The 18,229-nt window shown below is 38.2% G+C and overlaps 1 protein-coding gene across 30 annotated transcripts in view; it reads left to right on the top strand.

The window, feature by feature from the left end:
- The window catches only part of ADAM22 (ADAM metallopeptidase domain 22), a 240,133-nt gene that overhangs the window by 1,562 nt on the left and 220,342 nt on the right, over positions 1-18,229 (top strand). The window lies entirely within an intron of this gene.

Raw genomic sequence — 18,229 nt, 5'->3', positions numbered from 1 at the left:
TCCTCCATTTCTTCGCTGGCAGTGGTCCTTTGGCGTAATTTGAGTCCTTTTGTTTTCTGGGCATTTATAAACTATGTTTAAAAAATCTAAGTTTATTTCATTTACCCATATTTAGATCAATATCACATATCCACAGATAATGCCTGAAAATTATTTTGAACTTACTTGCTAATTTAGGTAATTATTTCAGGGCTCTCTAAGCAATTTTTGTATTTATATACATCAACATGGCAAGCAGTTTATTCACCTGCAAGTACATATTAAGGTAGAGCTTGTTCGTGTGGTTGAAAATGTTGTAAGTTTTGCTGACCTAAAGGCAGCTGAACATTTTCACGTGTGTAAATACATTTATTAATACTTCAAGATGTATGTTGTAGCTGTGATAGTCATAATATTTGATCTGTTTCTGTAAAATATGTGGAAGCAGAAAAATGCCATATAAATCACAAAAATGCCAATGCTTAGCTCTGTTGAAATTTTCATACAAGAAATTAATTTAAAGGGCTACACTAATATCCATTAAAGTTTGAGTACTGTGGTAGAAAGTCCAGTGTGCCAAGCTTTAATGAGGATTTCCATTATTTGAATCGTTTGATAAATACCTCTTCTCTTTCATTTTGACTTGTTTTCATAGTAAGACTGAGGAAACAGGGGACACTCTTATTTTTCAATAAATGAGAATTATTTCTGTGGAGGAATATTCTCACACTCATTTACAGCTTTTGCTTAGGAAAAATTTCACATACATATGCAAAAGAGAATGTTATAATGAATTAATATTAGAATAAATACATAATGCTTCAACAATTAGCAATTCATAGCCAGTCTTGTTTCATCTGTCTTCTACCTGTTTTCTTCCCCTTCTTGTATTTGAGGCAGATCAGATCATTTCATTCATAAAAAATTCACTCTGTACTTCTAAAAGGATTCTTTCAAGAAAGAATGTAACCCTGTTATTATACCTAATACATAAATATTATAAATATGTAAAATATATTTAAGTATATTAGATAAATATATGTATAATATGTATACATTTAAGTTTGTTTGTTTGATCCAGGACCCAAATGATGTCTATAGACTGGAATTAGTTTATTTTTTTGAGTCTCTTTAATGCATAATTTACCCCTTTCTGTTTCCTTCATTTTTACCTTACGATTTATTCATTGAAGACAGGGGGTCTTTCATCCTGTAGTTTCTCAGCCTGCATGTTTGCTGATATAGCCAGTGCTTTAAAACAGATCACAAAGTCTTTCTCGGAGAGGAGGGAGACAGAAGTAGAAATATAGAAAAAGAAAATTTTAGAATTGGAAACTCCCATCTCTGCCATATGCTGGTAATGTCTTCAGGTACCCTCTGCCCTTCACTATGGTGGTGAAAGACCACCACTTTTGGAAAACAGGCCAGTCCTCCTTCTTTTCTCCTATTTATGGAGCACCACTTCGGCAGTTTTTTGGTTCATTGGCCTTTCTACTTGGGGTGGAAGATACCTTGGGCCTTTGCAGTTTCTTCTTAAAATAATAAAACTCACAGATAGGAAGAATGACTCTGGCTTTTGGTGAGGTATGGATGAACTGGTATGATTTAGGTTGAATAGCATGAATAGATTGTTTATTCAAGTCAGGATTGGAAGTGAAGATACTGTCTACTGTCTTACCATCAAAGTAATTATTACAAGTAGTTATCTCAGTGCCTGGCACGTAGTAAGGTATATACCGAACACCTGGTTGGATGTCTGTATCACCTGGGGGGCTGTTGCATTTTACTGTGCTCCTTAAACTACAGTTAGAAATCGCTGACTGCTAGATCTGAATCTGGCAGTTACAGTTGTAAAGACGTAGTTGCCATATGCCAAATTTTCCTACAGTTAGGGAACTCAGGAGTGTTCCTGCATTTTTAGATTCATTGAGAGCTGGCATTGGATCTAAAAACTCAAGCTGATTATATTTGGCCCTTGTTATTTCTTTGGTAATTAAATAGATAAAATTTATGGCATCTTAGCTACCCATAGATATTTTTTAGTAATTTCCTTTCTTCTTCAGAAATAAAATTGGGATGCCTTCCTATCAGCCTGCAAAGCTTATATATTCATTTGTTGATTTGTGTATTTAAAAGGCACTTATTTACTTGAGCTCATACTGTGTACCAATTTTTGTACAAGGCTCTGGGGATTTAGAGGTAAGAGACACACTTCAAACCTTTAAGGAATTTATAGACAAGTGGGAACGTGCATGAATGGGTAAGCAGTTATACTCTGCCCTTCTGTGTGAGTTTCTGGAGGTGATCACAGAAAGCTTTGGAGGCAGTGAAGACAGTGTTTAACCCAGGTGAGCAGGCGGGGTGGGCTTTCACGGGGAGGTGCTGTCTTAGCTGTGTTTTGAGGCTGAAACGGGCCAGATTAAAGGAAGGGGATGGGCATGTCAAACCAAAGGGGCAGAAGTACATGGACATTTGGGAATTAGGACACTTTTTTGTTAGGTGCAAATAGTTAGGATTTAGGGGACAGATGAGCCAAAACAGGAAAGCAGAGAGTAAATGCTGCAGTACCTTCATGATTTGTGGAGCAGTTTGGACTTTGTCCCAAAGGCAATTGAAGGACTTTAGTAAGGAGAGTTTACTGACCAGACTCATGATACTGTGGGATGGTCCTAATTGTTAGAAATGAATAATTTTAATTTCACAGGGTAGGTTCAAGTGGTTGTTCACTTTAATTTATTGGTAAATGCTAATTCACATACTCGTTAGCTTCCTAAGAATTTAGTTAGTAAACTGAAAATACCATATAAATGAGTTTATATGGCATTAAGAGCAATGCTGGGTATATTGTAAGCATTATATGAGTTTTTGTTAAATAACATTTACTCCCTCAGGCTGCTTGAGTACTATTTAGAAATTTTATGACATCACTTTAATTCAAAATGGTGCCCTAATTACCTGAATGTAACACATTCCCAGAAGTAAATTACACATTACTAAAATTTACATAAGTAAGTGGAATCTGACAGTCCTAGAGATGGTAGAGACCTTATAGGTCATCTAACCTAATTCAGGAATTACTTCACACCTGGTAAGATAAAGTCATTGATCCACAGTAAGGAAACCAATAACGTATCACTTAATGTTTCAGAAAGCTCACAAGAACTATGATGGTATAAAACACCTTAATTTTACTCTTAATGTGTCCTTGTTTCAGTTTTTAACCACTGAATGGAAAAGAAAACTCAAATTATTACTTTTTTAATGTTTATTTATTTTTCGAGAGACAGAGACAGAGCATGAGCAGGGGAGGGGCAGAGAGAGAGGGAGTCAAAGAATCTGAAGCTGGCTCCAGGCACCGAACTATCAGCACAGAGCCCGAAGGGGCTTGAATTCATGAACTGTGAGTTCATGACCCGAGCCAAAGTCAGATGCCTAACTGACTGAGCCACCCAAGTGCCACAGAATACTGATACTTTTAAAAGAAAATTTTATTTCAGTTTTGGGGAAATACTGACAATATGATTGGTGTGAAATAATAATTCTGTTGATGAGTCCATGTTGTAAAAGATTTCTTTATTACCTGTCCAGTTAGTTACTTGAATGCATACTTTGTTTTTATCCCAAGTGTGATGATCAACCCATAATGAAAGGTTATTTTGCCATCAAGTTCTAGAAATGATAGTCCAAGAAACCATGTTTGATTGTGGGTAACCTTGGTATCCTCAAGGTTGTCTACCTAGTCTGAGATAATTTCAGTCCTGTAAAATAGCACAGGGAACTAGAATATTCAAATTATTCAGTCTTTCTTTCTTCTGCCTTGAAGTGATTTGTGCTGAAGGAATTGGGTGTTTGCAGATAAATAGATAAAACTTTTTTAACTGGGCATCCATATGGGCAAGATAGTGCCTCCTGAGCCTTATTGATGGTTTGATACTGATAACTGATAATCATTTAATTGCTATTTTTAAGAAAAATCACCTTAGGGGCACCTGGGTGGCTCAGTCGGTTAGGCGTACTTTTTTGGCTCAGGTCATGATCTCACGGTCCGTGAGTTCGAGCCCCGTGTCGGATCTGTGCTGACACCTCAGAGCCTGGAGCCTGCTTCAAATTCTGTGTCTCCCTCTCTCTCTGCTCCTCCCCAGCCCATGCTCTGTCTCTCTCTTTCCTTCAAAAATAAATAAAAAACATTAAAAAAAGTCTTAAAAAAAGAAAAAGCACCTTAATGGTTCCTTTTTTTTTTTTTTTTTTTGGCTAGCCAAGCAGGACAGATTTACTGTAACATCAAAGATAAGTTATTTGGTGGTTTATTTTGTCGTGTGTTCACCCCATATATTTTCAATTATTTATTTTTCACCCATTGATATTTCTCTATAAATAGCAGAATTTCTTTTTATCATGTCTTTGCTTTCAGTGAATAGTTGGGCTACTCATTTCTCTGTCTCTTTCCCTGGATAGTGTTGTAGCTTCTCAAGTAGTCAGGTACCAAAAACACAGATCTGTAAATTATCATACTTTTGATAATCAGTAATGCCAGATGGTATAGCAAGATGGTAAGTAGTCATGTGCTCCCATTTTTTTAAAAGGCTTATTTACTTTTGAGAGAGAGAGAAAGCGGCGCAGAGAGAGAGGGAGACAGAGGATCCAAAGTGGTCTCTGCACTGACAGCAGAGAGCCCAGTGGGGGGGCCTGAACTCAGGACCGGCGGCGAGATCATGACCTGAGCTGAAGTCGGGCACTCAACCAACTGAGCCACCCAAGCGCCTCTAGTGTGCTCCATTTTTATGAGTATATTTATACATGTGCCTAAGCATGGATGAGCTGTAGTTAAAATTGTGCTGTTTCACTTGGGAGCACTGAGTCAGCTTCACGGTAAATTGTCTGCGGTACTGCTTCTCTGGCAAAAAAAGGGCTCCTAGGAATTATAGCTTTGGGAGTATTTTGCAAGGACAGCACAAGCATTTTTTTTTTTTCTTAATGGGCATTTGTTAAACCTAAGTAGCTCAATATTGATAAAGTTTTGCCACCAGTAAAAAGTTTGTTCTGCTATAAATAGGAAGGAGACATTTCCTACCACATTTTTTTTTTCTTTTTTTTTTTTTTTTTTAATTTTTTTTTTCCAACGTTTATTTATTTTTGGGACAGAGAGAGACAGAGCATGAACGGCGGAGGGGCAGAGAGAGAGGGAGACACAGAATCGGAAACAGGCTCCAGGCTCTGAGCCATCCGCCCAGAGCCTGACGCGGGGCTCGAACCCACGGACCGCGAGATCGTGACCTGGCTGAAGTCGGACGCTTAACCGACTGCGCCACCCAGGCGCCCCTACCACATTTTTTTTTAATTCTCCTATCAATATCCTTCCCTTACAATTAAATTGTTAAAAGAAATGGTATTCAGAATTGTGGGAGTTTTCTTTAAGTCTTGTTTTTACTCTGTGAGATCCCAATTTGTATATATGTGTTTGGGGCATCTTTGAAATTATGCCTAATGATCTCACTGCATACAAAAAGAACCCATCTCTCATCACTTCTTTATTTTTTATTTTTTATTTTTTTAACGTTTTATTTATTTTTGAGAGAGACAGAGTACGAGTGGGAGAGAGGCAGAGAGAGGGAGACACAGAATCTGAAGCAGGCTCCAGGCTCTGAGCTGTCAGCACAGAGCGAGACGCGGGGCTCTAACCCACGAACTGTGAGATCATGACTTGAGCTGAAGTCGGACGCTTAACTGATGGAGCCATCCAGGCGCCCCTCTCTTCACTTCTTTACATTTATACCTGAAAAACTGTGAATGACTCTAAGAGCTTATGGCTTGGTAAAAATCGTTCTTAGTTTTATTTGCTTTCTCAACTTTCAAAGAATGTGAAGTATTCTGTCATTTTTAGTGATAAAGCCCTCTCTAAGTATGTACATGGAGGGAGGCCTGCTTTCTTGTCATGGTTCATTGAGAGCAGTAGTCTGTAAGGTCACTAGCTCTCAGTAGCTCCAGTGGGGCTGAGATAAGGCCACATTTATCATTATATTTCATGGATAAGGTCCAAAGGGAAAAAGGATGTTAATAAAAGGAGGGGAGTGAGCAGAAGAGGAAAGGATGGTAAGGAGAGTGGTGACAAGGAGGAAGGAAACAAATCAGGAAAAGAGAGAAGTGCTTATAGTAGTATTATCATATATGTTACAATGTACACTAACATACTTAAGTACAATAACTTATGTGGTTAGTTTTTATGTACCCAACAGTTTTCTTAGTACTTGGTGCACATTAACTCATGGCAGTCCCACAAGAATCATGTGACAGGTAGTACTTATCAGCTGTAAAACCACAAAGCCGGTAGGTAGCTGAGAAAGGATTCAACCCAGGTACTTTAACTCCACTGCACTGCCTGGGCTTAACCACTATGCTTAACTGGCTTTATGGCAGGAGGCCACCAACATTTCTTTAGATGTCGTTCAATGGCAGTGAGATCAAAGCTTTCTTACATTTGGTTCCGTTGGAACCTTATGTTTTTTGCAGCTTGCAGAAACAGTAGGAATGCATCATTTCTACTAATTTGAGAATGAGAATGGACTGTATAAAGATATTTAACATTTAAAAGATGAAAAACACCTCTTTAAGGGTCATGTTCTAGTTTGGAATTGCATGTGTACACTTATTGTTATAATCTTTCTGTGTAATTTGAAGATTTTAATATGCAACAGTCAGTACCAAAATTATGTATATTCTTTTGTGGTCAAAGTTTCATAAAACAGAAACAAATGCTAAACAGGGATCGATACCCTTACCTTTCTCCAAAAGAAAAGATACAGAATATCTTTTGTAGCTTCACAGAGCAAGTAGCTCCAGAGTTCCAAATATCAAAGCTTTAGGGAAAAGCGATACATAATCATTAATAACCAAAATGATAGCTTCTGTGAGCATCTAGTCATGCTTTCATGTAACAATAAGTATACACACTTATTTTGGTAATAAAAGCCCTAGAAAGCAAATATTAAGGGAAAGAAATGAAAAAGAAGAATGAATATTTATTGAATATGTAGCATGTACCAGGCACTGTGATGAGTGATTTACATGTATTATCATTATGAGGTAGATATTATATCCATTTTATAGATGAGGCTACTGAGGCTTAAGGAAGCTAATTAACCTGCCCAAGGTCATACAACCAGGAAGCAGTAGTATTAGGGGAAGAATTCTCAAAGAAAATGTTAGAGATCCAAATAAAATAATCCTTCTGTAATATATGCTACTTATTTAACATGTAGTTACCCATTCATCTCTGTGGTGGAATCATCCTAACATTTCTTTGAGAAACTCTTGGTCCTGCTCACGTCTCCTCCCTTGCTAACTTCATTCAGGTGTGAATCGATGTTGTGTTTAGCACTTGTTACATGTCTTCATTTCTAGAAGTGGATATAATTTCTGTTTCTACCTCAGATATTCTTTTAGCCACATAGACATATTTGAATCTACATCTAAACAACAGCATAGAATATCTGTACTCAGTACTTGTTGGAGTTTTATCTGCCAGAAACTCAGAAAAAACTCTTTATGGGGGAGGGAAGAAACTATTTATGGGGAACTATCCTCTGTTCCTCCATAGGGTGCTGGCCTCACCTACCGGGATTCTGGGTAATGAAAAAAAAAAAAATCTCCCCAGTGGATTCCAATTTGCACGCAGGGTCAAGGAACTCTGTGTATCCTTAAGATTTAGGAGATTTTTTTTTTTTCATCTTAAATCTTTCTGGATTTAAGTTAGTCACAAGAATTTGTATCTGAATTGGGATCAGTTTTCTTATTTGCATCACTCACCTCCTCAATAATTTATCAGACCTTTTCAAAAGGATATTTTAAAGGACATTGTAAGAATTATTCCTGAGAAACCAGTTACAGTATTAATTGAAGTCTGGGGAAAACATTATGGATGGTGCCTCATCAGGACCAAGAGGAGAGATTTGTCATGTAATTGTTTCCTTCCTTGGGTGGGACGCCAGAAGTTTAGAGGCAAATTGTGCCCTCCTCCAAGCCAGAGTCATAGCCTGAGTTTTCATTCCAGCTCCATCCTAGCTCATCAGCACCCATTTCAGCTCAGGAGTCATCTGAAATATCTCTTGACTCGTAATAATTTGTCAATATGAAACGTCATATCTGTATTCAGGCTTAGGGAAAGTAATCTTAGAGGTTTACTCTGTCTGCTTTCCTAAAGTGGTCCACCCACCCCCTATCACGTCATGTTACTCTCTTGTCTTCCCAGCACTTGTCAGCACTTGATATTCTTTTTAATGATTGGCTTGTTTATTGTCGTTCCTCCAGTGTGCCATCCCTGGAATATAAACTACGAGAATTGTGTATGACAATAGTGATCTTGTCTGTTTGTTCACCACACATCTCCACTGCCTAGCCCAGTGCCTGGCACAGAGTAGGTACTTAATAAATATTTCTTGAAGTGATAAATTTTCCTTTCCCTCCAGTTTTCTCATCTGCTTATAATATCTTGTAAGTGTCCATGTAAACATCCTCAAGTCCTCTTTGGAACTTGGTATGGTATAAAATAATGAATACATGAATAAATGTTAGTCTTTAAATATTGAATTTATAGCCCCCTTTGACAATTGTAACTCTTTTACACATAATTAAAATAGAATTCAGTGTGCTGTGTTTTTATTTTTTACTTATCAGTGTGCTGTATTTTTAGAATATAAATACTTCATATATAAAAATGATTTTAGACTTCTAGTTGTCCTTTATTTCTGATTTCATCATTCGAGTTGCTTTTAAGATCAAAATCGGTTTTGTCTTCCCTAGAGCAGACTACTAGATGTAATTTGATTTTGAAAATAAAAAATGCCATACCATGACCAAGAAATACCAGCAGTTATAACTGGGAAGAGAAGGAATAAACAACTTAATCCACCCCCTGGCCCCCACCCCCCACCATCTGTTTGTTTATGTTGAAGAGGTTTTTCAGAATCATATGCATGTATCAGCAAGGGTAGATCAACATTTTCCTCCTTTTTAAAGATCGATTTTGTACCAGGGCATTTCAGTTACCACTGAGCAGTAGTTGCCCTTTTGCTGCATTTTTTTTTTTTTTTTTTTGTCCCAAGTAGAGAACATTAGATAACCGTTTTTGGAAGAATGAGAAATCAATGAGGCTTTCCTGAAGATGGGCCTCAAGAGCTCACATTTTGCAAGTGGCTTTAACATTTTCTACCTGAGGCAGGAGAACTCCTGGTTGACAGTTTTCTTAGACCCCTTATTCTGCTTGGCACTAACTCATGTCTCTAGCCTTTACCTCTAGTCGGTCAATTGCTCTTCTTCTTATTTTATTTTTTTTCCAGTTTACTTCTTATATAGGCTTGGTTGGGAGAAATTGCCTTCATTCCCCTCCCCCCACCCCCCCTCCCCCACTAGTGAGGTCAGAAGGCTGGGAGTCAGGCTGGTACATGTGATTTGGTACCGCTGGTCACAGCTCAAACTTTAAGTGGTTTCTCATTCTTTGGACTAGGTAGCAAGATGCTGTAGAAAGAGCTGGCACTTGACAAAAACTAGTTCTGTAGATTTCTGTGAATTCTCAAGTGGATTTTTAATGCCTTTAGAATACACTGTCAGGGGTCTGGCCAGGAACTCAGCTATGGATCCTCAGTGGGCATAATGAGCTGTCAAGGTTACACATGGTGGTATTAGTCTAAAGTAGCCTGGGGGAGCAGTTGTCTGAAGATAGCTGTCTAGGGTCATCAGAACATGGGCAGGAGCAGGGTGTGGAAAGAAGTGTGGTGGTAAAGCTCAGGGAAATCACAACGCAGTTACAGGGAGAAGATATTAGGTGCGCTGTGCCAGGTGGGTCCCAACTAGAGAGAGCTACCTGAAACAGACTGAGGCACAATCTAAGTTTTTAATCTCACATCCAGGTTTTAGTGATTGGCTCAACTCTTGATTTAGATCTTGTGTTTTTAAGGAAACGGAGTGTTTTTTAGCCTGACCTGTCTCTCATGGCACCAGCGATCATTTTCATCCTCACATGAGTTTTAAGTTTTTGTTTCAGAGGGAAGAACCATTTCCCTTCTTCTTCTTCCTCACTTCTCCTTGTCTTTTTTTCTTTCCTCTTCTTCCTATTCTTATCCTTCTTTATTCCTTCTTCTTCCTGCTTTCTTCTTCTTCCTCCATCTTACTCTTTGTTGGTCTTTTATTTTTTATTTTTTTATTTTTAATGTTTATTTTAGAGAGAGAGACAGAATGCAAGTGGGTTAGGGGCAGAGAGAGAGGGACACACAGAAGCAGAAGCAGGCTCCAGGCTCCGAGCTGCCAGCACAGAGCCCAATGTGGGGCTTGAACTCATGAGCTGTGAGATCATGACCTGAGCTGAAGTCGGACGCTCAACCAACTGAGCCACCCAGGCGCCCCATCTTCGTTGGTCTTTTTTAAAGGTCTGAAGGCTGATGGGAGAGGGCTTTCCTGGGCTCACTCTGCCCCATTATGCATAGTTCAGACTGTGGACTCTGCTTCTCCTGGGTCAAGAGATGAGGCTTAAAGATTTATGGCTTTATATACTCTGAAAAATCACACTTTGTTTGTACAAAATGAGCAACAGGCTCATTTTGAATGCCATGTGGTACGCATTAAATAAAGGTATGTTAATGATTGAAGAGTTCTTTTGCAGTAGCTATTTGGAACATTTATTTTACTGATGTGGATAATTTGTAATCAAACTAATGTAGTCCCCTCCTTGGTGAGTTATTTATAGGAACTATACCAGGTAGAGTTGTTGCACAAAGGAAACTTGACTTGCAGCAAGTGAGGAGGTCACAGGGAATATCTTCCAAAGCCATGACCCTCTGAGCAAGGGTGAATGGGTTCCTTTTATTTAGGGTTAGGGAGAATATTCAGAAAGGGGCGTTTTGTCATTGGATGTGGAGGTAGGCGTGAAGTCACGCATGTGCCTTAGAGAAACAAGCCTATACACACATTGTGTGTAATGTTAATGAGGTTTGTGCTCCTTTTGGGGCAGAGATTTTAGCATTATAAGAAGGCAGAGGTACCTGTCAGTCGCTCCATGGTCCATGTGCACGGATGTGAGTTGGTGGTTGAGCTCAAACTGGTCTGGGTGTTCTGGGCAGGCTGGAACTCTTAGGACAGTTGTTACTGCTTGAGAAAGTCCTTTTGGTTTCCATCATGGGTTGCTGTGAGGTCCTTTGCCTGTTAAAAGATAAGCTGGAAAAAAGAACTTAAGGAAAATGTGGGACAAAGGTCGGTGGATCTATGCAATAAAAGTCAGGTCTTGAGGTCCATCGTGGGATGTTGCTGGTGACAGTATCAGTCTCTGTTTCTATAAATAGTGGGTTATTTTCGTGGTGAGTTTGGAATTATATGGAGTTAGAAGTAGTTATGAGTACTTGCATGTGCTTTCAAGTTTCATTACCTAAACTTTCAAAAAAATTTAGATAATGTTTAATAAGAAGAATGGGAATTTGGTTTTTACAGATGCATTTACAAATGTACCGTTATGTAAAATAATTAAGCCATCATTTCTTAGGAAGATTTTTATTTATTTTGATAAAAACTTAAGCATCACTGAAGGTGATGAAAATTTAGATTCAGAACTGCAAAATTGTGTTCACACTTTAGGACTTTGTACATCTAGTTTAGCTATAAATGTTACATTGGGGTTTTTTTTTTTTCCAAATGTATTTCCTCATAAAAGTACCTTAAATCGTGGACAGATATTGATAAGAAGGTGGGCAGAATTCAAGTAGTGTTCATTGTGGTCACCAAAGGTGAAGCAATTTCTGCCTGGGAGGGTGACTTGAGATAAGGTATTTCAAACCACGGTATAGCAATTTTTGTTGGTTTTCAGGATTTTCTAGGGTAAAACAGGAAGAAAAATATTATTGGTGCTGAGATACTGAAAAGTCTCATTTAATTTCTGAAGTAAGTTTAGCATGATGTTCTTACAGTTCTTAATCATCTTGCATAGACAACGTTCTCAGAATTAATGAAGGGAGAATACTATTAATTTATAGCTTAACCAGTTTCATGTGAAATCAATGTGAAGTCATTGATTAATGAGATATTTAGAACATTTCCTATATATTCTGATGATGAAATCGTGAAGTTTGCAGTTTTCTTAGGGTGATGGGGTAAAAATTATTTAACATTAATTTCATTGTACAGAAAAAACAAGGGGCGAAGGCATGCATCCTCATCTTCATTTTTATGTCTTCCCAGCGTTGACACACAGCCTTATACATGGTTCCGTGTACATAGTGCTCAACAAGCAGATGTTGGCTGGATGAAATCATTGATGCCATGTCCCCAGACCCCTGTTATTAGGTTAGGTTTTCCCTGGTCAGTTATTTCTTTCTCTTCATCTCTCAGTACAAGTTTGAGCACTTTCCTGTTGCCTCTTTCCATTTATTGTTTTCCCGTGAGCCTAGTCTTCCTCTGTTAACTTTCCCTATGACCCTTGGTTTATTTTGTATTTCTCCCCTACTCTATTTCTGTCAAGTTCCTCTTTTTCTCTTAGCAACTAAAGAAAAAACAAGTCTCTGAAAGGTTATTTACATTCAGTGTTAGGACCCATCCCTGCTGCACATTGCTGGACTTGATTATTTTGCGATTTGGAAAATGTGTTATAGTTCAACAAGCTTTCCGTTTTACTACTTTTCTTTAAATCTTTTTTTGGGCGGGGGTTGGGTATGGCTCTTATTTTTTCTGTTTGTTTGTTTCTTTTGTTTCCCTTCAGTCGTCTCTCATTCCTTCTTTTCTTTGGACATGGAGTGAAGTGCCCCTTCTGCTTTTTACTGCTGGATTAATTGCCTTCCTAAAATCGTTTTTCTGTTTGTTCTCATTGCTCTTCATTCCCTGGATTTAAACTCTGAGTTATGTGCTCAGTCCACCCTCCATAGTTGCTCAGCATGTGCCTCTCAGAGTCTTCTAGAATGATCCATCACTGCATTGTCACAGGATTCAGACTCAGTATTAAGAAACGATGAGGCACTTTTGCAGGTGTAGTAAAACTTGCCTCAGAGGCTGGTCATAAAATTATTCCTGCTTATGTGTGTGTTGGTGTGTGGGGTGGGGGACTGGGGCACTGAAAACTTGGGTATGTTAATAGAAGGTGTTCCCGTGAACTAGACTGAATAATGTTGGTCTGGGACTTTGTCATTCAAATTTACTGTTGTTTGTTCACTGCTTCTTGTTGTGCCTGACGTATAGTTGAAATATTTTGGCTCAGCAAATATTTTGGCTTTGTTTCAATTTTCTGTCTCAAAGTTGCAGGAAAGAGTTCTGTCACCATTTATGTTACGATTTTACGTACTTTTGATTTATTTCCAATGGTTAGAGTAGTTCTTTCCCTGAGATTATTAAAATCTTTTGTTGGGATGAGCTTGAGAGGAGCCATGGACTTTCCCTTATCTGTGATCTCTTTGTTCCTCTTCCTCCCACAACTATTCCTGCTCACTCTACAGAGACACCCTGTAGATGGCATGCCCAGGTTCGTGAGGATCCCGTCACTGTGAGCATCTGAACTGAAATGGCTGTCACTCTTGCTTCACATTCGAAGCCAGGTTTATGAGGAAAGGCAGGGCTGTGATGGGAAGGAGAGAGAAGGCAGCGGGAACTTGGACAGTGGTTGGCACACTGACATTCCGGCACGTGAGGCTGCCTGCCATCTCTCTGCAGCCTTAATCACTGTGACAAAATCATTCATGTCAGTTTATAGCCTCATCTCCCCCAACAAAAATAAATCCAAGCCGTTTAACCTTTGTATGTGACTTTATTCACCAGAGTTTGCCGTTTGGTGCCTGGAGCTGCATTTTCTTTAAGACAATGATGCGTGTCTTCTGGGAGAGTGACCATGTAGTGTTTTTGATGGATCTAAACTCATGTGACATAATTCAACCAAGGAGTTCCCTTAATATTTATTCTTGGAATTTTGATAATTTTGATTTTTTAACTTGGGTTTTTGAACTAAGTACAACACCTGGTCTTTTGTTTCCCTTTAACTAAGTCCCAGATACTTCCTTGTCTATTATTTTATCTTTATTTTTGCCTCACCCCCAATGTTTACTACACCATTTTATGGCCTAACAAGTTAATATAAAAGATTTACTTTCTTTGTTTCTTAGGAGGTAGATATAGATAATATCTATATAATACTATTACTCCATGAAATCTCCATGACTCAAAAAGCTCTGCACATCTGACTTAAATCCGAATAAACACCACTACAAGGGTACCTGGGTGGCTTAGTCGGTTAATCTTCCAACTCTTGGTTTCAGTTCAGGTAATGATCTCTTAGTTCTTAGGATTGAACCTGCGTCGGGGTTTGTGGTGATAGCATGGAGTCTGCTTGGAATTGTCTTTCTCCCTCTCTCTCTGCCCTTCCCCTGCTTGTATTCTCTCTCTCAAAATAAATAACAAAAATAAACATTAAAAAGTGTCCTAACAAAAAATAAACACCACTAGAGAATAGTTTCTTTAGTATAAGTAGAGACCTCAGAGAGGGATGGATGGCACTCTGTGCTGTTTTTAAACACTCATAGCTTAGTGTGAATGAACTATCTAAAAGTAGGTTAAAGACCAGAAAAGAAAATAGAGGCATATGGTGGTGGGGAGGTCCCACATCAAAATATTAGGATCAAGTAGCTGGCCCATAGAAATGAACTCTAACAGTTTTCATGACTTGAGTGGCCCCAGTGTAATCTCAGGAACAAAATTATGTATATTTTAATTGTGTACATATATATTTTTTAATTAATTTATTTTTTGAGAAAGCACGAGTGGGGGAGGGACAGAGAGAGAGGAGAGAGAGAGAGTCTCAAGCAGGCTCCACTCTGTCAGTGCAAAGCCTGACACGGGACTCCATCCCATGAACCGTGAGACCATGACCCGAGCTGAAATCAAGAGTCAGATGCTCAACCACTGAGCCACCCAGGTGCCCCTGTATGTATATATTTTAGTAAGAGATTTATTGGATTATAATTTACATACCTTATAATTCACCCACTTAACAATTGTTTACAACTCAAAGTTTACTAGTATATTCAAACAGTAATGCAATGACCCCCACTGTCAACTTTAAAATGTTTTCATCACCTCACAAAGTCCATACAATCCCCCAAACTCTCCCACACTGTCTACCCCCATCCTCACCCCTAGGCAACCATCTACTTTCTGTCTCTGTAGATTTGTCTGTTCTAGACATTTCATATAAATGGAATAATACACTGTGTATGATTATGAGTGGCTTCTTTTACTCAGCATAGTATTTCCAAGGTTTATCCATGTTATAGCATGAAGTGTTACTTCATTCCTTTGTATTGCTAAATAATATTCTCTTATTCATTCATCTTGATAGAGATTTGGGTTGTTTTTACTTTTTGGGAATTCTGCATAATTCTATGAGCATTTGTGTAGAAGTTTTTATTTTTTTTTTATTTTTTAATTTTTTTTTAATTTTTTTTTTCAACGTTTATTTATTTTTGGGACAGAGAGAGACAGAGCATGAACGGGGGAGGGGCAGAGAGAGAGGGAGACACAGAATCAGAAGCAGGCTCCAGGCTCTGAGCCATCAGCCCAGAGCCTGACGCGGGGCTCGAACTCCCGGACCGCGAGATCGTGACCTGGCTGAAGTCGGACGCTTAACCGACTGCGCCACCCAGGCGCCCCTTGTGTAGAAGTTTTTATGTGAACATGTGAAAACACAAACACACCAAATACTGAAACAAGTGTGTCCTGAAAAATACTTATCCTTAATACATGCAGTAGTATACTTTTCATTGTACTCTGTTCTTTTTTTTACTTTTTTTTTTTTATAAAGCTTATCCATTTATTTTGAGAGAGAATGTACATGGGAGGGATAGAGAGAGAGAGGGAGAGAGAAAAAAATCCCAAGAAGGTTCTACACCATCAGCTCAGAAGCCAACGTGGGGCTTGATCCCACAAACCATGTGATCATGACCTGATCCAAAGTCAAGAGTGGGACACTCAAATGACTGAGCCACCCAGGGGCCGCATTCTACTCTGTCTTTGTTATTTTCTAAAAAATGCTGGCTGTGGTGCACTACAGTGATTTCAGAGCCCTCTAATGGGTCATGATCTGACCTATAGGATTCCTGGTGGTGAGCCTGATACTTACAAGGCAGGTCTTCTTTGAGCAGCTCTGGTTTAGGTTTTAAGAGGTTGGGGTGCCTGGGTGGCTCACTCTTGATTTCGGCTCAGGTCATGATCTCATACAGTTCATGAGATGGAGCCCCGAGTTGAGCTCTGCACTGACAGTGCAGAGCCTGCTTGGGATTCTCTCTCTCCCTCTCTCTCTGCTCCTCCCCCACTTGTACATACTCTCGCTCACTGTCTCATTCTCTCAATAATAAAAATAAAAAGGTTTCAGAAGGTTGAGTCAATGTGAAGCTCCCTGCAGCTTTCAGAAACATTAATTTTTGTTTCTTGTAGTTCTTCTGGCCACAGTATTAGAGACATATCTGCGCTTGTGCTATTCATCCCTTGGCTGTTATGTGGAGTCTACAAAATCGACTGTGTGAAGGTGTTTGTGAAAATTTATTTAGGACAACTTTTGTTTCTTTTTTAAATTTAAAACTCCTTGTAATGTGATAGGCACTTGTACTCACCATACAGAATCAACACAAATTTAATAGTTTTTTTAAAAAAATTTTAAATGTTTATTTATTTTTGAGAGAGAGACAGAACATGAGCAGAGGAGTGGCAGAGAGAGAGGAAGACACAGAATCCGAAGCAGGCTCCAGGCTCTGAGCTGTCAGCACAGACATGGGGCTCTAACCCACGAACTGTGAGATCATGACTTGAGCACAAGTCAGAAACTTAACCAACTGAGCCACCCAGGTGGCCCTAGTTTTTTTTTTTTTTTTTTTTTTTTTAAGTAATAAACATTATAGATTCAGTTGATGCTCTCCTGCCTTCCATTTCCCCATCCTTCCCAGGGAAAATCATTATCTTGCAATTAATGTGCATCCTTCTTGGCTTTTTATACTTTAACTACATAAATATTTATCCATAAACAGTGTATATTACTATTTTGTGTGTTTTTTTACATGTACATATTTGGTTTCATATACGTCCTTTTGATACTTCTCACCATTGACTTTCTTTTCTTTTTTTGTGTGTGTGTGTGTGTATCATGACTATATTAACAAAGTAAAAAGATAACCCATAGAATGTAAGAAAATACTTGCAAATCATATATCTGATAAGAGATTAATATCCATAATATATAGAGTAAACTTAAAACTCAACAACATACAAACAAGACAGGTTATTCAGATGTTGAATCTATAAATTTGTGTCTTCTACCGAATTTGATAGGTTTTCTGCTATTATTTCTTCAATTTCCTCTTCCTCCTCCATTATCTTACTCTTTTCCATGTGGACTCCATTTATCCATGTGTTAGACGTTTTGAAATTGTATCCCATGATCTGAAGCTCTCCTCACTTTAAAGAAAGAAGTTTTTCTCTCTCTTCTTCAGATTGGATGATTTTTATTGTCTTCATTCTGCTATTTCATTACTGGCTGCTTAAGGCCAGCCAGGATTTTTTTTTTTTTTTTACTTCTGGTACTATATTTTTCAGTTGTAAAATATACGTTCAGTTCTTCTTCCTAATACCTATTTCTTTCTTGATCAACATTGACTTTCAGTTTCTTAAGTTGGTACATGTAAAATAATTGAATTTATTCTTTTTTTATTGTTGTCTGGCTTTCTATGTTACAAACTTACCATCATTTCTTTCTTTTTATATTAGTGGTATTTATGGATTATTTTCAAGTTTTCACTCTTAAAGCAGTATTTGCCATTGATAGACACATGTGCATGGGTTTCTGTGGGACATATATTTTGAAGAGCCATTGTTGATTCTTCGGGTTTGTGCATTCTCAGCTTCTGTACATAATGCCACATCACATAGTGATATACCAATTTACGTCCCCTGGCAGTGCATGAGAATTTCTGTACGTCTCCATCTTCATAATCATTTGGAACCATAAGATTTAAAAACTTATAAAAACATTATGGATGTGAATGGTGTGTAATTATTTTACTTCCCATTTCCCTGATGACTAATGAGATTGAGCATTTTTGGTGATTAAATTTCTTCCTCTAAATGGTCTACTCATATACTTTTGCCATTTTTCTATAAGAATATTTGTCTTTTATTAATTTATAGGCATTTAAAATATATTATGGATTCTTTTCTTTTATTGGTTATTGCAGATACTTTTATAAAT

The sequence above is a fragment of the Puma concolor genome, chromosome A2, assembly GCF_028749965.1.
Source record: "Puma concolor isolate L17-30 chromosome A2, mPumCon1.1.hap2, whole genome shotgun sequence".
Classification (NCBI taxonomy): domain Eukaryota; kingdom Metazoa; phylum Chordata; class Mammalia; order Carnivora; family Felidae; genus Puma; species Puma concolor.
Note: the sequence above shows the minus strand (reverse complement) of the source record. Positions and strands in the feature narration are given on the sequence as shown.